This window comes from Antechinus flavipes, chromosome 3, assembly GCF_016432865.1.
Source record: "Antechinus flavipes isolate AdamAnt ecotype Samford, QLD, Australia chromosome 3, AdamAnt_v2, whole genome shotgun sequence".
Classification (NCBI taxonomy): Eukaryota; Metazoa; Chordata; class Mammalia; order Dasyuromorphia; family Dasyuridae; genus Antechinus; species Antechinus flavipes.
In genome coordinates this window covers 607,152,459-607,172,928 of record NC_067400.1, presented here as the reverse complement: position 1 = coordinate 607,172,928, position 20,470 = coordinate 607,152,459, and the positions used below count along the sequence as shown (strand labels likewise).

General features: G+C 38.9%; 1 protein-coding gene across 3 annotated transcripts in view; it reads right to left on the bottom strand.

Moving 5' to 3' along the window:
* LOC127555970 (tumor necrosis factor receptor superfamily member 14-like) overlaps nt 1–20,470 on the bottom strand; it is a 659,215-nt gene that overhangs the window by 334,592 nt on the left and 304,153 nt on the right. Inside the window, exons 5-6 of one of the 3 annotated variants that reach the window (XR_007952322.1) lie at nt 15,489–18,807; nt 12,891–13,259 (exon numbers count right to left, since the gene is read on the bottom strand). The exons of the other annotated variants lie outside the window; for them this stretch is intronic. The gene's annotated coding sequence lies outside the window, so the exon portion shown is untranslated. Of the gene's footprint in view, nt 1–12,890; nt 13,260–15,488; nt 18,808–20,470 lie in introns of those variants that run through there. 3 annotated transcript variants of the gene reach the window in all.

Below are 20,470 nucleotides of genomic sequence, written 5' to 3'. Positions count from 1 at the left end.
ATTCTCTGTGAAGGCAGAGTAAAACACTAAATGGGCTTCCTTGGAAATTCACCGAAGCAGCTTTGGATTTTGGAATGGGAAAAGGGAATTCAAGGTGAAACATACTTCTCTCTGAGGGTGGGGAATCCTGGAAAAAGCCCCTAATCTGTTTTTGCTGATTTAAAAGCTTTGTTAAGTTTTAAGAACAATGATTAAGGATAATTTGCATGTCTTTAAGGAAAAGCCTGCTAGAGTAAAGAACTATAAAATTCAAGCTTAGCCTGGCCTAGGCAATAAATAGCTCTAGAGATAAGATGCTAATCGCTGTATTACTTTGATTCAGTTTGTTACCTTCTGAAATTTGTTAACACAAGTTAATACTTTAAAACCAGCTCTGCTAGACATGTGTGGATTTTTGGAGGTTTATTATTCACTATAGGGTTGAATCTTACAGGTTTTTGATGGGAAAAGGAAAGAGGAATGCAGGTGAGTTAGGAAGGACTGATTTGCAAGGGAAATTAAAGGTTCGATTGGTATCAGAAGGGTGAAAGAAAGACTTTTGGGAGTAGGTGAAGAGGTGGGGGAAGGAGTCACCCACCCCCACTGCCTTCTGCTACTTTACCAAAGGAGCATCTGGGAAGGAAAGTTCTTTAAGGAGATTGTTTAAGTATGTAGTCAGAAGGAAAGAGAAAGTTGGAAATGGGTGGATTTGGGAAGAAACCTGATATTGGGAAACTGATGGGTTAAATCTTGAAAAGGATCCCCATGTAGGAAATTGAGTGGGGAACCTGAGGGAAGTTTTTTCTAGGGGGTCAGGAGTGGGGGAAGGATGGCCATATGGAATCTTCTCCACCCCTCACCTCCCTGAGTATGTTCCTGCCGCTTTTTTCTTACCTGATTTACAGCCAGTGCAGCAAAGTGATTTTTAAGGACATGCTTATTTTAGGTTAATTGATTGAATATTTGTTTCTTGATACATAAAATTTTTTTTGGTTAAAAGAAAATGGTCGTAAATATGATCCATAAAATGTGATCCATACTTTGGTCTGAGTATTTCTAAAAGTTTAATTGCTATGTTAAAAAAACTTCTTGAATTCTTTCATGTGGAATTGGGTTTTTTGTATAAGTTTAAATTGATTGTATTGGGTCATTCTGAGGTTATTTAAAGGGCCTCTGAACATAATAGTTTTTTCTCTTTGTCCTTTTGAAAATGTTTGTTATGGACAATATGCAATTTGGGATATTTTTCTATGTATTGGGTATTTTAAAAGCAAAATGATTTGTATGTATAATGTTCACTCATGTAACATCTACCTAGATATGATAATTGTTCTAAGTTGTGAACTTACTGAGGCGAAATTTCTTTCTGTTATTACTGTAAGGTTATGGTAACTCTTTAAGATTTATCAGAAATTTGATTTTGGAGGTAAAAGTTTTTGGGCTAATGTTATTTGGGAGTTTTAAAGCTCCACCCTGTGATAGTTACTGGGACAATTGATTGATAAGCTGTTAAAACTCAACCGCTTATGTTATGTTAATTATGCTCTTGAATTTTTCCTTCTGTAACTGATCTCGCTGATCAGAGCAATGGTCAATAGAACTGTTACTGCAATTCAATTATGTCATGCCTTGCTATTTTCAGTCTGGTTATATGTAATCATTGTATCCTAAATGCTTGGGCAACTATTTCGCCTAGTCAACTGTCTGTTACTGGATATTTGTGTTTTGTTCCTTTAAGGTTTCTACATGATAAGTGGACAATTAACAAGGGTCTGTAAGACTGCAGCCGTTTGCTTGGCCTGTAAAGCAAACTCGTCTCGTCACATAGGAAACTGCTGGCCAATCCATTTTGGCCTCCTCATGTTTTGCAACAGTCTGGTGAACTGAGTCTTTCTATCTGAGACTGATCCAATCTTTATGTGTTAGATTTGTGTTTTTGTTTTAGATTTTGGTCAAATTACAGATATTGACTTGCTTCTGGAACCTGGATCAACTTTGATCAGCTTTGATTGTCACCACGGCACACACCCACTCTGCAAGGAATGAGAGCCTCCTATCACTTCACAGCCTGAAGCAGCAGTTTTAAAATGAGACCATGGACTTGATCCTGCATCGAGTGTACTTTGGACTGATATGAGGGACTTTGGGGATGGTTGATGACCGACTGTTAAACCTTACCTGGATCATCTATTACTGTGTGTTTAAGATTTGGGATGGGATTTGTTAAAACTGTAATTGCTGTTATGTTTGAGGGCTTTGAAGGAAATGCTACTGTATTAGTCTGTTATGTATAGGGATTTTGATTTGCTCTTGGGATTTATATGGGGAATGGTCATTTGAATAGGGGAGGTAGAGATAGAACATTGGGGAAACTGGTATATTTTTTCAATATACCTGAAAGAATGGGAACTCTTAGCTCCTATTCACTTTGCCTTAAGCACTTTTGCCCCACCTCCTCCTCATATCCATACAAGGTCTGGTCTCAGGTATTGCCCCCCTCCCGCATTCAGTAAATAAGCTGTGGGTGAGCCAATGACAGGATTATTGTGGCCCCATATTTCAGGATCATCATACCCTCTGGCTGCAGGAACACCCAATGACGGGATTATTGTGGGCCCGTTTTCCAGAAGCACACCCCGGAAGTTTGATGCTGGGGTGCTGGGACGGATGCCGCCCACATAGCCTAAGACAGGGGTCCTGCCCTTTTCTGGCCTTTTAAGGTCGGATTACTTGGGTACTGAATATGGATGCCGGCCACATAGCCTAAGACAGGCCTCCCGCCCTTAAATAATAAAGAAAGGAGGATATGCCAGAGACCACTCTTGAGGATATGCCAAGAGACCATGTCCTTGAACATTGCCATGTCCTTGGACGCAGGAGACAAAGAGCTAAGATTAGCATACACCCTAAATTCCTGAAGATTAGATAATGTGTGTCCCAAGAAATCGGTCATCTCCGCCCAAAATCTAGATAACAATATACTCTAGGATTTCCGCCACACCTATGGTCCGACATTCTTCTCATTGTAACCCCCCACTCTGAAATCCTATTTAATTAAACTCTCTTCATTCATTAAACAGAGACATTCACCATCTTAAATCTTGAGTTGCCTCTCTGTCTCTCCGATCCTGTCCCCAAGCCGTAGGCTTTACAGACTGATTGTCTTACAGCACCTTTGCTCCCCTTCGGCCCCGGCTCCACTCGATGACCCACTGTTGATGTCCTGCCGGACAGGATAGCAAGATACAGTCTCTACCTCAGATAACTTTTATTGAAATGTTACACACTACATAGAAGAGAGTTCTGGTGTGGGTGTCCCAGCGATGCTGAGCAGAACCATGGGGCAGCTGACTGATATATCATTTTCAGGATTAGGGGCAGTACTGAATACTGTTCTGGGCCAAAAAAGGGAATGTATGTGTGGTACACAGGCACAATATATGCTAAAGCGGGACCAGAAGGCAAGAGGCCTGGGGAGACCCTGGTTTCCTGTGACTAGACAAAAGATAACACAGGGTTTGGGGTCAGCTAAAGAGAGAGAGCAGGATTAAGTGGCTGGAACACTTTCACCCATTAAGATAACTGAGACCCAGGAAGGGTTCCAAAGAGAAAGGAATTAACGTTCTTAGGGAGGTTTGGCACTGCCTCTAAGGTCCAGTTTCAGGCAGTGACTGTCCTAGGGCAGGAAGGAGATTCAGAGATAGGGCAGATGGTCTGATGCCCAGATTCCTACTGTGGAAAACTTGCATGTGGATACTGGTACCCAATCTTCATTTAAACAGATGGGCAGTGAGGAATTTTCATGCCTGGACAAGAGTAAAAAACCTAGCAGGAGAAGGAGGGAGTCCAATCTGGTTCCCCATCTAATAGCTTTCTATTTTAATCTTGATGATTCATTTTAAAATCTACACCTTCTGCATTGATAAAGGACCCCTTAATTGGGTTAAATAACTAGTGTCCTACTTGGTGATAATTCTCCTTTTCCCAGAGTTCTTGGCACTTTCAGGTTCTTCTCCTAGTCCCAGAGAGACAAACTGTCTCATCTGTGGTAGTGGGAACTTACAAAAATCAACTCTTGTATCTTGCCAGATGAAGGCAGAGAAATTGATGATAGCCTGGGCTGGTCTCCTCAGGCCATCCTGACAAGGAATCAGTTTCCCCTCCCAATAAGAACTCTGCTTTGGCTCCACATCACATTGGAAGCTCTCACAGACAGCTCCCAGACACAGCTATATTTTTCATCCATAGTCTTCCTGTCTGACAATTCCAGCTTTTTCTGCTTGGTAGCTAGATCCTTCCCATCCTTCCCAGTCCCCATTGGGACTGTGCTGGGTTCACAGAAAACAAAATTATTTCATTCCTGAATAATAAGAAATATTTTCTGCACATTCCACAGAAGATGGTCACTGAGATCCATTTCATAATAAGTGTAAGGAGAGCTGTAATCTGCTGATAGTGAAACCACTTCAGCTTCTTTCACGTCAGATTCCTCCCACTTACTACATCCCCTTTACTCAGAAATCTTCCCAGGGACTTTCCTTCATAGGGTGTTTTGGGGAACAGTTCTGGGATGCTTTATTCTGTGGATATGATTTATAGGTGCCTGGAAGATGAGCCTGGGCCTGAATCACCCATAAATAACAAAAAGGAGAGACAACTGAACACAGTTTCAGCCTTGGAATCAGGAGACCAGGAGTCTGGTTATGTGACCCTAAATGAGTCAGTACCTTCAGCAGCTCTAAGAGAGAAGCAAGTTTGAGTTGGCGAAGGAAATTTGGGCACTGGGAATTCCCTGCCCAGTTCTAGATTAACAACATTGTACAATGGAATTCATGACGCCTCTTTGAAAAGCCTTTGCCTCACATCCTACAGAAGATGTCCATTGAGATCCATTTCATAGTAAGTGTAAGGAGAGTAGTAATCTGCTGATTGTGAAACCACTTCAGCTTCTTTCACATCTGATTCCTCCCACTTTCTACATTTCCTTTACCCAGAAATCTTACCAGGAACTTTCCTTCATAGGATTCTTTGGGGAACAATTCTGGGATGCTTTATTCTGTGTATATGATTTATATTGCCTGGAAGATAAGCCTGGACTTGAATCACCCATAAATAACAAAAATGAGAGATAATTGAACACAGTCCCATCCTTGGAATCAGGAGAACAGGATTCTGGTTATGTAACCCTAAATGAGTCAGTACCTTTAGCAACTCTAAGAGAGAGGGAGGTTTTGAGTTGGTGGATTGGTGGAGGAAATTTGGCCACTGGGAGTTCCCTACACAGTTCTAGGTTAACAACACAGTACACTGAAATTCATGACACCTCTGTGAAAAGTCTTTTACCTAATTCAGCTGGGCCCCAGCATAACCTTTGGCAAGGAAGTGTACCAAGTGTCATCATCCCCATTTCATAGGTAAAGAAGGTGACTAGGAGAGGCTAAAGCAGAAGAGACCTCAAAGGCCAGAAGACCTGTCTCCTCACTTCTAGACAATGAAGCTGAAAGTCAGAGAGGGAAGGGTCTTCCTGGGGCCAGAAAGAGAGGAAGTGTCAAAGCCAGAGAGAATTATTATCTTTCTGGTAGCTGGTGGGTGGAGGAATGGAGGAAGGGAGGCAGAGAGAGTGGAAAGGAATATAATGGGAAATGAAGGTGAGCTAAAATAAACAAGGTCAATAATATAGATTCTATATTTGAAAATATGAAAATAAGATATTGGTTTAAACAGATACTTGGACCAAAAGGAGAGCAATTCCTGTCTGCTTTCTCTGTTTCAGAAATTAGCCTGGCACTGACCCTCAGTTCAGCTTCTATTCTTCATCTCACTCATTTTGATTAGTCCATGCTGTTGTCCTGAGTCATGTCAAATTTTGGAGACTCCTGAGTCATATCAGAAAAATGTATTTTTCCAAGAGAAAGATCATTGAAAATAACAGTAATAAAGCCAGATATTCACATGGATACTGGAAACAATTGTTTTCTTTAAAAAAAGGCAACTAAGAAAGGCAGCTTTCTTCCCACCCCCCATCATCCCTTGTTGCTATAATGCATGTTTAGAGGTTAATTTGGAGGTGAGCACTTTTTCCTTCTTATAGTGGCAGCAAAAAGCCAACTCCAGACTTTGCTGAGCTCTGGTCTGATGAGAGGGTACAATGATGAAAGTCCTGGCTTTGCAGATAAGAAGCACCTAAGTTCTGATTCCCCTCTTATTCTTTACTAGTTCTGGGACTATAAAACTAGTCACTTATTTCTGTGGGCCTCAATGGGTCCACCTGTAAAATCTGAGTGTTTCATTAGATGATCCCAGAGGTTTCTTGTAATTCTAGAACTATGATGCTACCATCCCTACAGGCCACCCTCCCACAAGGAAAGCCCCCTTTGGAGTCTGCTCCCTTTGTATTATGGTGGATCCATGGAAAGAAGAAAAGAAGATGCCTCTGATTTCAGGCCCCAGCTTGTCTGACCTGCCCTCTACTGGGTTTGTACCTGCTTGACTTCTGCTCCATACTGCCTTATACTTGTCAGCCAGGTGGGACCAAGAGGCAGCCAGGTGATGGTGTCTGGCCCTTGTTAGGTAGTGCTGAGCTTCTCAAAATGGAGTCTGCTCTTTAAGCAGAAAGAGAAGCAATTTGGTAGGCAGAGGCTCCTGACTGAAAAAAATCTGTCTGGACTCCCTCTTCTCTGCAGAGCCTTGGATAGTTCATCTTGTCTCTCCTAGCCCCAAGTTGGAGCATGAGCTTTTTGAGAGCAGGGTCATTATCATTATCATTATTACTATTTTGCTGAGGCAATTGGAATTAAATGAAGAGAAAATCAAATGAAGGTGGCCTAGCTGTACCAGATCTAAAACTATGTTATAAAGCAGTGGCCTTCAAAACCATTTGATGCTGGTTAAGAAATAGAGAAGTTGATCAGTGGAATAATTTAGGTCTACAAAACAAAGTAGCCAATGACTAAAACAATCTAGTATTTGACAAACCCAAAAGCCCCAGCTTTTAGGATAAGAATTCACTATTTGACAAAAACTGTTAGGAAAATTGGAAACCACTATGACAGAAAGTAGGCATAGATCCACATCTAACACTGTATACCAAGATAAGGTCAAAATGGGTTCATGATCTAGACATAAAGAATGATATTATAAACAAATGAGAAGAACATAGGATATATTACCTCTCAGCTCTATGGAAGAGGAAGGAATTTGTGACCAAAGAAGAATTAGAGATCATTATTGATCATCAAAAAGATAAATTTGATTATATTAAGTTAAAAAGTTTTTGTACAAACAATACTATATGATGATCAATTCTGATGGACGTGGCCATCTCCAGCAATGAGATGAACCAAATCAGTTCCAATAGAGCAGTAATGAATTAAACCAGTTACAGCCAGCGAAAGAACTCTGGGAGTTGACTATGAACTGTTACATAGAATTCCCAATCCCTATATTTTTGTCTGCCTGCATTTTTTATTTCCTTCACAGGCTAATAGTATACTATTTCAAAGTCCGAGTCTTTTTGTACAGTAAAATAACTATTAGAACATGTATGTTTATATGGTATTTAATTTATACTTTAACATACTTAACATGTATTGGTCAACCTGCCATCTGGGGGAGGAGATGGGGAGAAGGAGGGGAAAAATTGGAACAAAAGGTTTTGCAATTGTCAATGCTGTAAAATTACCCATGCATATAACTTGTACATAAAAAGCTATAATTAAAAAAAAAAGGCAAACACACACAAAAAAAGTTTTTGTACAAACATAACTAATGCAGACAAGATTAGAAGTAAAGCAATAAATTGGGAAAACATTTTTACATCCGAAGGATCTGATAAAGGTCTCATTTCTAAAATATGGAGAGAATTAACTCAAATTTATAATAGTTCAAGCCATTCCAATTGATAAATGGTCAAAGAATATGAACACGCAATTTTCAGATGAAAAAATTGAAACTATTTGTAGCCATATGAAAAGGTGCTCCAAATTATTATTGATTAGAAAAATGCAAATTAAGACAACGCTGAGATACCACTACATACTTCTCAGATTGGCTAAGATGACAGGAAAAGATAATGAGGAATGTTGGATGGGGATGTGGAAAAACTGGAATGCTGATACATTATTGGTGGAACTGTGAATGGATCCAACAATTCAGGAGAACAGTTTGGAACTATGCTCAAAAAGTTATCAAACTGTGCATATCCTTTGATCTAGCAATGTTTCTACTGGGATTATATTCCAAAGAGATCTTAAAGAAGGGAAAGGGGCCACATGTGCAAAAATGTTTGTGGCAGCTCTTTTTGTAGTGGCAAGGAACTGGAAACTGAATGGATGCCTATCAGTTGGACAATGGCTGAAGAAATTATGACATATGAATGCTATGAAATACTATTGTTCTGTAAGAAACGACTAGCAGGATGGTTTCAGAGAGGCCTGAAGAGACTTACATAATCTGATGCTAAGTGAAATGAGCAGAACCTGGAGATTATTATACATGGCAACAACAAGACTATACGACAATCAATTCTGATGGACATGGCTCTCTTCAACATTGAGATGATTAAAACCAGTTCCCCTTGTTCAGTGTTGAAGAGAGTATCTACACCCAGGGAGAGAACCATGGGAACAGAGTGTGGAATACAACATAGCATTCTCACTCTGTTATTGTTTGCTTGCATTTTGTTCTTTCTCAGTTTTTCTTTTTCTTCTGATCTGATTTTTCTTATGCAACAAGATAACTATATAAACATGTATACATATATTAGCTCTAACATGTATTTCAACATATTTAACATGTATTGGACTATCTGCCAACTAGGGGAGAGGGTGGGGAGGAGGGGAAAATTTAGAACAAAAAGTTTTGCAAGGGTCAATGTTGGAAAAATTGCCCATGTATATGCTTTTAAATAAAAAGCTTTAATAAAAATTTTAAAAAAGAGGGAAAAAAAAGAATTACTTATATGTTTGGTTTTATTAGCTGCTAAAACAAGTGGAAATTAACAGTTTGCATGCTTGGTTATGTGGAATGTTTGTTCGTATTCAAGAGGGTTGCTAGGATAGAGTGGATTATTTATATTTGTGTGGTCATATCCCTTTCCAGTGTATTTGTATTTGTGTATTGTGTGTACTTTACTATTTAAATGATGCTGTTATCTTTGAGTCTTCATCTTTAAAATGGGATGGATGTGCTGTAAAGGCAAAAGGAAGGTTAAGGCAGTTCTCATCCACTCTCTCCCAAATGGAAGATGTGCCTCAAATCATTGATTTAACAAAGATCAAAGATCCTAAATAGGACTCTGGAGAATCTATCAGTTTCATGACAGATTCACCCAAATTTTTTATGTCTCTTTGGTCTCAAATTTGATGCTAGTGGGGCAAGTTCAGTTTCTTTCCTACTTTGTTAATAATGTTCACTCATCCATCTCTAAACAAATTAAGCTATTTTTGATAGGCAACACTGACATTTGGCTTCTCTTTGAGACTACAGCACAGAAAACAGTTATTCTGGCAGAGGAGAATGAAAATAAAAAGGAACTTAGGGAAGCAAAGAGGAAAAATTTCCTTACAACCTCTCTAGAGCTGCTGTAGCCCATCCCTTATCAGTCCCTATCAGGTACATCAAAATCAGTGTGACCAGGATTTTGTAAAAGGGGATCTGGAGTAGATGCTGAAAGAGAAAGCGCTCCAGAAAATATTAAGGAACCCTCCCTATAATTCCAATCACTCAGCATGATGCAGCTCTGGGAGGGTTGGCAGGAGGATGGCACAAAGAGGGGGATATTCTGGCCATGCCCTTTACCCCCTTGACTTCTGCTAAAGATGTTTCCTTGCTCCTACAATGGCAAGAGCCATCTGTTTTGGTTGATACCATGCCACACTCTCAGTTTTAAAGACCTCTGCCTTTCTCAAGAGTCAAAAGGGTGTCTCAGTTGGGGGGGGATTGCTAATAAGACAATTATAGTCCACCTCTCAGAAGCTCTCCCTCTTTTTTGGGGGAATTAGTGTCTTTCATCTTTTTGTCCTAATCCCTGAGACTCCTTACTAGTACATGATTTGCTCCATAAATTACAAGCCACTATTTCATTTGACCCAGGATGGACCTTCTTGATGTCTTTTATCCACTCCCTCCACATGTAAATGTCCCCATTCCTTTAGGTCCTTCCAGTTCATTTTTTTTCCCCTGAGGCAATTGGGGTTAAGTGACTTTCCCAGGATCACAGTCAGGAAGTGTTAAGTGTCTGAGCTAGATCTGAACTCAGGTCCTCCTCATCTCAGGGCTGGTGCTATCTACTGTGCCATCTAGCTGCCCCTGGACCATCTATGAAATGATGGGGCTTTTACTGACATTTGGTCCATTATTAGTGCCTTACTTATTGTTCAATTGGATTTATCTAAACTCTTACCATTCATGTCAGGCCCTACTCAGCACTGAAGCCACTGAGGGATTTCAGGCTATCAATGCCCAGCTATCTTTATCTTTATATTTCTCTTGTGAACACACCCATTTTTCCAGTGCTTGAGCCTGGTGTTCGAGGCTGGTGACTTGTGCATGATCTCTGAGCACTTCATGCAATTGTGACATCCAGAGCCCCGTCATCCCAAACTCCCACACTCTGTTAAACCTTGCACCACTCTGGGACAGTCCCTTCATGGTGGTTGCCCTCTGTAGTGCCTTTTTTTCAATCCTTACCCCTGAAAGCTAATTCACATTTGCTTTTACCTGGAAGGGTTGCCAAAACACCTGGACCCTCCATCCACACAGGGACTCATTGAAGTCACCTTCCTATTTCCCACAGATATTAAAATAGAATGTGTCTTCATTAGATTTAAGGACTCTGTCTTCTTTCAGTAGGTTGAAGATCTCCTCCTTTATTGTCCCTCCCAAGACATCTCTGTCCAGGACTCCATATACCTCCTTAATAGTTTAGCAGCGAGAGGTCGTTTGTTATCTAGGGACAAAATCCAGCTTTCTTTCCCCTCAATAAAGTGCCTAGCACATCACCCCTCTGCCTTTAGCCTTTGCCTAGACTCCTCTAATTTTAAAGCTATCACTCAGTTCCCTTATACTCCCACATCTTCCTTGGTCTGGATAGCTATTATCCTCCTTGGATCCCTGAATTTTCAGACTCCCTAATGCTAGGACATGATCTGCCCACCTCCCTATGAACTCCTTAAGGATTCTGTGCCTGAGAAACCCAAAATTCAAAATTCCCTTGATTCTTTGTGGTCTGCCCTCCAACATTCACCGGTTTCAAGCCTCCTCAACTCTTCTCTCCCGTTTGACTTATTTGGCCCCCAGAAATGAGAGAATGTAGTTGGTGTACTGACACAGAAACATGATGAAAACTTCCATTCTTGGGATGCAATGCACTTGGCTGTGTTGTTAGGGGCTCTCAGGATGCCTTCTGGCAGTAGTGGCGATAGCTGTCCTTGTTTTGGCCACTGATTCTCCCTTAACAGCAAATATATGTGTTGAAACACTCCTGAATTCACACTATACTCAGCATTGTCCTCTAGCAAGTTAGCCAACCTGGAAGTGACTTCATTATCCCAGTCTAATCTGAACCTCAAGTGGGCAGACATGCTCAATCCTGTGTCCTATCAACCTGAGGTAGAAAATTAGGGTAACATCATAACTGTAATTTATCTGGATGTCTTGCTTTCTCCCCAGGAAAACCTAAAGTAAGCTCTGTTGAAGCAAAAAAAACCTGAAGTGGCATTCTTTTGTAGCATGCTCCAGAAATGAGGAAGGAGACTTGCTTGCTGATAATAGTATCATCACCACCATGGTTAAACCGTCATCATTACCTAATGCTCCTTCAATACAAGTAGCCAAACTGGAAGAAGTAGCTAGGGTTTGTGGATTAGAAAAAGAATGAAGGATTAATAGCTGCACTGTTAGCAGCTATATATTTGGGGTGATACATGACTTTGGGATGTGATGGAAACATTTGTGGTGTCTGGGCTAGTTTTCTGAAGGATTTCTGGACAGACCTTGGTCTTTAGGTGGAGAAATGATAAAGGCAGGGGTCAAGGATGAAATTTGGAGCCTGGAGTCTTCTCTTGTATCTGTGTTTGAGCCTCCCTGTGTCACAGAGTCTCCTGTCTCCTCTGTGTTTCCAACTCTCAGTTCCCTCTGCCCTTAAATACCTCAGTGGGATTAAATCACTACAGCACATGGAGTATGAGCCAACTGTCACAATTACATCACCATATCACACTAAATATGTACTTAACTAGAGTGATTATATCATTACACTAAGTATGTGATTAACTAGAGAATCATTATCTAGATTATCTCATTAATCACACTGAGTAGGTACTTAACTGTAAGTACCCTACTGTCAGTACCTTAAGCATACCTAGTTCTCACCCTCTGCAAACATCTGAGCTTCCTAATTCCTCACTTCCTCAGGCTAGACCAGGGGTCCTCAAACCATGGCCCACGGGCCAGATGCGGCAGCTGAGGACAAGTATCCTCCTCATCCAGGGCTATGAAGTTTCTTTATTTTATGGCCCACAAAGCAAAGTTTTTGTTTTTAGTATAGTCTGGCCCTCCAACAGTCTGAGGGACAGTGAACTGGCCCCCTACTTTAAAAGTTTGAGGACCCCTGATTGAAATGGAATTTGAGAAATTTGTAGTGGTACCTCAGAGTTGTCTTAATTTTCATTTCTCTGATCAATAGTGATTTAGAGCACTTTTTCATATGACTAGAAATGGTTTTAATTTCTTCATCTGAAAATTGTTCATTTATCAAATTGGAAAATAAGGTTTTTCTTTCTTACTACTATAGTAGTCTCTAGACTCTCATTTTTCAAAATTTATATCCTTGTCAATCAATTCTCTCAAATGGAAGACAGTGCTTTAAACAAATAAGTGGGAAATTTATGGAATACAGACCAGAACATTTTGTTTTGTTTTATTTATTCAATAGTTTCCCAATTACATTCAAAGCAAAAAAAAAAAAAAAAAAGAATTACATGTTTCTAGAATTTTTGAGTTCTAGCTTCTTTCCCTTATCCCCATCCTCAATTGGGAAACCACTTATGAAGTTATGCAAAACATTTCCATAAAAATCAAGTTGTTTAAAAAAAAACTTTTGCTCTAATGTAAATAAAAAACCCTCAAAAAAGATTAATGAGAAAGAGAGAAAAACAGAGAGAGAGAAAAGCTTCAAACATAATTAGTTCTTTCTTTGTGTATGGATAGGATTTTTCACAATTTATTTCATCGTTTCAGTTCTTAAGAGTAGTTGTGGATAGTTGTGATGTGGGTAAAACCTGTAAAAAAAAAAAAAAACTGTCCCCTTTTGATCTGTAAAATTAACACTCTGAAATTGTGTACCCTTTGATCTGTAAAAGAAGAAAGATTGGCGTCTCAGGCCCTCCTGGGAAAGCATATCTCCCCAGACAAGTTAAGTGTCATTATTCAATTGGAAAACTTGATCAAAATTGGTCTTTTGGGGATGCCAGATCCTGTTCAGGAAATTCCAAATTCTTTCAAACCTACAAAGTGATTTTTCATTCAATTGGCCTGGTTTCGATAAACATCTAGGCCTGGGGAATTTGGCTTTCTTTTAAAGGGCAATTTTAAACTCACTTCTTTGCAGAATGTCCAAAGCCTTCCAGGACTCCTACCCACTGTGATGACATTCTCTTCTCAGTGTTAACTCCAAGTCCTTAATAGGACTTTGCTACTAGGAAGTCAGGATTTCTAGCAAAGCTGGTTTCTTATCCAACAATAAATTTCTCTTTCTGCCACTTAAACTTTTTGGGTTCATGAATTCTTTCATGAAGGACCTGAACAGATGAGAAGGGAATCCTCACACCCCAACTCTCTGCACTGCCACTAAAATGGCATCAGTTGCATTACTGAAAATAGCAAAGTCATTCATAGCTGGTCATCACAGAACATGGCTATTACTTTGTATATATTACATTTCACTTTGAGTTCATGGAGGACTTTCCAGGTTTTTTTTTTTTTTTCCTTCCTGAATATCCTGCTCATCACCTCTCATAAAACAATAATATCCCAACATAAACACACACAACAGTTTATTGAGTCACTCCACACTTGATGGGCACCCCCTCAATTTCAAATGGGTTTTTTGCCCTGAGAAGAGAGCTATTGTGAATATATTTTGTACATATAGGTCACTTTCCTTTTTTTTATTTTGGAATCTCTTTCGGCATTCATGCCAAGTAATGGTAGTGTTAAGCCAAAAGATATGCATGAATGTATAGCCCTTTGGGCATAGATCATGTCTTTTGATTATTTACCAATTGAGGCATAGCTCTTATTTTTTATAAATTTGACTAAATTCCCTCTATGTTCGAGAAATAGGGCCTTATCAGAGAAACTTGCTTCAAAAATTATTTTTATAATTATTATTGATAACTATATTTTCCCCCATTTATTCTCTCCTTGTTGGAGCCTGGCTCCTGCTGTGAGATGAAGGGTGTGACTTTACTGACCCAAGTGGAGAGAGTCTTGATTATGGATTCTTCAAAGATTTTTGATCAGAGAGATAAATATATATACCTCTACTGTTCATAGGTTTGATACAAAGTATACTCCTTTAAATTTTCTATAGCCTAACAATATCTAATATACTATAAATGATTAAACCCCTTAAGCCCCAGATCTTGGTTACTTAGAGATATAAATAGATGAGATACACATCAGGGTAAAGTTTATCATACCATTGTCTCAAATATCTTTCTCCTAAATGCCTTTAGTCTCTATTGTGGGCTCTTTTTCCTGTCCTAAGTTCAAAGGTTTTCCTTTAATCCAAAGAGTAGTGTTTGCATTTTGCTTCAGTCACAAGATTATTAATTTATTATATTGACAAGCAGTCTCTGCTATTTAAAGCAAAAGCTTTAAAGCTATTTAAAGGAAGTTTTAGTGAGCCAAGTTACTGTAAGACTCAAATCCTGGAATGGAGTCTTACCTCCTGACAATCTACATCTCCTTTCACCCTATCCCTCCTCAAAAATGTTTTGGTACTGACTACTCCCTCCCCCAATATTCCCTCTCTTTTATCACCTTTTCCCCTTCCCATATCTCAACCCCTTCCTAATTTTTTTCAGGGTAAGATGAATTTTGATACCCTTATTGGGTATTATGTTATTTCCTTTTTTGAGTCAGTTCTGTAAGAGTAAAGTTCATTTTTTCACTCCCATGCTCTTTTCCCCCTCTATTGTAGAAGATATTCCTTGCCTCTTTTTCTAAAATACAACTAGGAATCTCTGTGCCTGGGGACAAGTGACAGGAACTCAATCTGGGCCAATCACACACTCAGTTAAGTAGGGAAGGAGGAAGAAAAATAAGCAAAGATGTGGAGAATGAGAAGTCCATCCCTGCCTTCCAGCTGTCATATCCCAGATACACTGGATGAATGTATGATTCAGGCACTGAGTATTGTTAATGCCATAATCCTAAAGGACTTCAATTTTGATTAGAGCCATTATCCTGGGGCAAAGTTCTCACCTCCTTATGTCTCTGCTTACCTCCTGGTTCTTTTTTCCTTCTACAAAATAGCTTCAGCACCAAAATGAAGACCATGTGATGGTGATGAAAGGAATGAGCAAAATATATCTGATTTGAAGATAACTGCTTGGTGAGCACAATGCATCAGTGATCTCTGTCTCTGGCCTTTCTTCAGATAGACCCTGGGCAGTACAACTAGGAAGACAGATGAGGACATGTGTCACTGAATATGGATACGTTCCCATCAGCCCAGCAAAACTGAGCAATCCACTTCCTCTCCCAGTTGCAGACAGCCATGAGACTCAGTTGCCAAAATAACTTCCAGAGAGAGGGGCAGAGTGTCCCAAATAAAGGGAGAAAAGTAGATGAAAACAGACATGCACACCTCCCATATTCATTTATAATAAAACTCTAGGAGAGGGGCCTCCATGTTTGTTTAGAAAGTCATTGTGTCCAGAGTTAGGATCCAAAAAGATTTAGACAAATTAAAACCATGTAATAAGGTTGCTTTTTGCAGGGTGAGGGAGGGAACTGTATTTTCATTAACATGGGAGATTCCCTGTGCAGAAATACCTTCTCCAGATGTAGGAATTGTCAGGGACTGAGGGCCTTGGATTGTTAGCTAGGTCTTTGAAGGAGCATGGCCTGCCTGTGAGACAATGTTTCTATGTCTAAGAGACAGAACTTGAAGCTTCTAGCCTCCAAGACAAGCTCTGTATCCCCCACTGCCCAATCTAACAGAAAAAGGAAATTAATAAGACTGAATGGAACCAATGTCAATGGGCTAAAATAATCAACTTTTCAAAAAAGATCTGACAGTCAGAGATTGCTGTCTATCTGTCTTTTCACTTGGGACCAGTAAACCAGTAGACAGAGTGCTGTTCCTACAATCTGGAACATGGGAGTTCAAATCTTAATTTAGTCATTTCATAGCTATGTGATCTTGATTAACTCATTTAACATCTGTTTGCCTCAGTTTCCTCATCTTTAAAATAAGGATAATAATGGCACCCTCTTCCTAGTATTATAAGGCTCTTTTAAGACAATACTGAGCAAGTGCTATGGAAATGCTACCTATTACTGTTCCAGTGACCACTGATATGAGATGCACTCCTGATTGTTGGAGCTGAACGTCCTGTGCTGCAGAAATTGATGGGGCAGAGTTGGTGGGGAAAGTCCACCTTTATCAATCCTTTTCAGTACTCATCAACCTTCAAATATTTGTGGGAGACTCTTCAAATATGGGAAGACATGAGAGGAACCAACAGCCTTTATCATATCTTCCCTCCAGCTTAGTACACTGAGATTTGGGGGAGTTTCCCATTGGCTGAGGCTTAGAACTCTATCTTGGTTGAGCTAAGTTATTTCACTTTCAGGGAAGAAAGCTTCTATCTCTTTATTATTTGATATATATTCTCCCATATATATCTTCTTTGATCTATTTTTTTTGGCCACAATTTAGATAAAATGGGTTTCTCTGTTTTTGTGATGTATGTTCATTTTAGAAATGGTATCAAATGGACAAGGGGATCAAGTTTTGGATGGAGAGCCTGGGGTTTGCCTGCCTCCTCCAAAAATAGACAAAATAATCAGAAATTAAATTGAATTTGGTCATATACCCTAGGCTAATAACATGTGAAGGATATCCAGTCTCTCTACGAAGAACAAAATGACCCCCAGCTCCAACTTCCTGTTCCTGTTCTGGCAAAAATTGAAATCTGCCTTGGAAAAGTGCAGGTAGGAGAAAAGGCTGGAGATAGCTAGTCTTCTTCCTTTTGAGCTACACAACAGGCCACACCATAGGTGTATCTTAGCTATATGGAGAAGTCTCTGTCTCTGTTTCTCTGCCTCCAACCTTGTCTCCTTTCATCTCTCTATTTTTCTGTCTCTGTTTCTCTGTCTCCAACTGTCTTTTTCTGTCTTTCTGTCTGTTTGTCTCTGTTTCTCTTCGATTCTGTCTTTGTCTCTATCTGTCTGTCCCTCCATTGGGGTTTCTAAGACTACATTAAAAACATTGCTATTAGAGTTCTCCTTCCTCCTGAAGAATGAAAAATTGGTCAAAAGTTAGTCTGAACCTAATCATAGTGTCTAAAATATATATTATTTCTCATAGATCTAGTTAAATGTTTACCTGCTCCCATGGACATTCTTTTCCTTTTTTTCCCCTGTTTTACATTATGTATGGAAACATTTCTTTTATTTGGTATTCATTAAAATCAAAGTTTTTGTTTAATCACTATAAATGAATAAATAAAAAGAATTAGCCACCAATTCCAAGAGAACATGTTATACCTACATGATCCATGGCAAACACTGATCAAGGATCCCACTGGGGGAAAATGTCCCTACCTGGCACTTTTCACATATGATACTGTTTCACTCTGTGGCTAAAAGAGAAGGACACATGGGATGCTCAGTATAGAAATACAATTAGAACAAAACATGGATGCTAGAATATCCTATATCTATAGGCTCTTTCTCTGGAAGATTTGTGTCAGAACAAAGAATATTGAGAATAACTCTTGAAACACTTCCCAGGCCAGTGGCAAGAAATTTATTATTATTTTTAAAATATGTTTTGTTTTTGCATCATGCAAATTACATAACCTTTCTTTCACCTTACAAGTAAAATTTTAACAACCAATTCTTTGGGACAAAAGAAAGGAATATAAGAATGTATTTTTTTTTTTGTTTAACCAAAATTACCAAAAATTTTCTCCATCACTTTCTTAAAACTAAGTAATTAGTAAAGTAATCAATTAAGCTCTGATTTATTCTATTTCCCCCATTTCTGAAATGTCAATACAAGCATTGAAAATGTAACAATGAGGGGAAGATTTGGGGAAGATAGTGAAGTAGGTTGGCAAATTTCAAGATTTCCCCAAGTGGAACAAATTTGCACCTCTGGGCAAAGATAGATTGATGAAAAATCAAGAAGACTTTGGGGGGAAATGAGAGTCCTCCTAATACAACACTAGAAGTTCTGAAGAAAGAATCTGGCCTGGCGATTAACCTGTTTGAAGTGCAGACACCTCCGGGCTAGTGCCACGGAAACATCAAGTAGAGGACTCCTCAGGCTAGCTGCTGTAGTTGGAGCAATTGCTTTCCAAACTGTTTTTTGATTCAGATTTTCAGTTCAGGAAGGCAGAGTGAACCTTGGCTGATTGGGAATGCCAGGCTCAGCTGTTCTGCTGAGATGAGACCCTGGCTGGGAAGTAACCAGCACTTGGTGAGTGCAGAGGCAGGGGAATGGGGGGGGGGGGGGAAGGGGCACTCCTGGCTGTGGATACTTACAGGAGGGTGGAGTTCTTGGTTGCAGTTACTGGTCAGAATGGAGAGCTGAAAATAAGGTTGAGGCATGATCCCCCAATCCCATGAGTAGAGGTGCTTACACTAATATCTCTTATTTTAAAGAAGAACCCCATCATTAAAACATATTATGAAATCAGAGAAGACCAGGGTTCATCTTCAGAGGAGAAAACTTTAATGAAAAAAAAAAAAAACTTCTACCCAAAGAATAAAATAAAATGGCTCCCAGCCCAGAGAGAATCTATAGAACTCAAAAAAGAATTTTAAAATCAAATGAAAGACATCTAAAGAGCAAAATAAAAAATAAAAACCATCTAAGAACAACAAGAAGCTTATAGAAAAAAAGTTAATTAACTAGAACTAACTAGAAAAGGAGATAGAGCCTCAAAAATAAAAATAAATATTTTGAAAATTAGAATTGCGCAAGGGGAAGCCAGTAAAGCTATGAGAGACCAAGAAATAACAAAATGGATTACCAAAAAAAAAAAAAAAAAGAAATGAGAAAATAAAACAGAATATGAACCATTGTGTAAGAAAAACAACAGATCTGGAGAATAGATCAAGAAGAGAAAACATAAGTATAATTGGACTGCCAGAAAGTTGTGACCAAAAAGAGAATCTGGACATAATAATGCAGGAATGATCCAAGAAAATTGTCCTGGATGTATAGAACATGAGGGAAAAGTAGAAATGGAAATAAAAATCCACTGATCACCACCTCAAAGAAATCCTTTGTGGAAAACACACAAAAATATTATTGCCAAATTTTGAAACCCCAGATCATAAAGAAAATTTTGCAAGAAACAAGAAAAAAACAATTCAAATATGCTGGAGATACAATTAGAATTCTATAAAACTTATCAGCAGCCACAATAAAAAAACACAAGTCCTGGAATTATATCTACCAACAATCAAAAGAATTAGGTCTGTGATAAAAATTGCCATAACTAGCAAAAATATCTATAATTTTAAATGAGAAAAATTTACAGATTTTCAGGCCTTTCTATCAACCAAACCTGAACTTGACAGAAAATTTAACGTATAAGAGCCAATATCAAAAATCAATTTTAAGGAACTCAACACATAAATGGTTTATATTCTTTTATAAACAGGAAATGAATATCATGTTTAAGATTGATATCAACAATAAAGCAGCTCAAAAAATAGATTTGGGCAGGGGTAAGGCAAAAATAGTAATTATACAAACGAAGTGCCAAGAAAGAATAGACACAGAGGCATTAGTTCTGAAAAGCTACTCACATTGGAAATGGGTTAAATAGGCAACACTATACATACAGCTTGAAGGGTATAGCACACTCCACAATCTATAAAGAAATAAGGAATGAGGGATGGGTGGATAAGGAAGCAAAGGGTGAGAGAAAAAGATAAGGGAGGGATCATTGGGTGGGGGAAGATCAAGTGATAGCAAGGCAAGTTATAGAGCAGAATTTAGTGAAAGAATCAACAGAATAGGAAAGACATATCTATGTGGGAGGGGGTGTATGAATATATGTATGTGTGTATATATCTACATATGTATACATAAATATCTTTTCTTAACTGTAGTTTGCCTGAGGATAGTGAGGAAATTAAAAGGGAAGAAAGATCTTTAAAAAGAAAGAAAAAAACATAGTTTAGAAAATTGATCAATGTGTCAAAAAAGTGTAAGATTAAAATTATGTGTAGTCTTCCA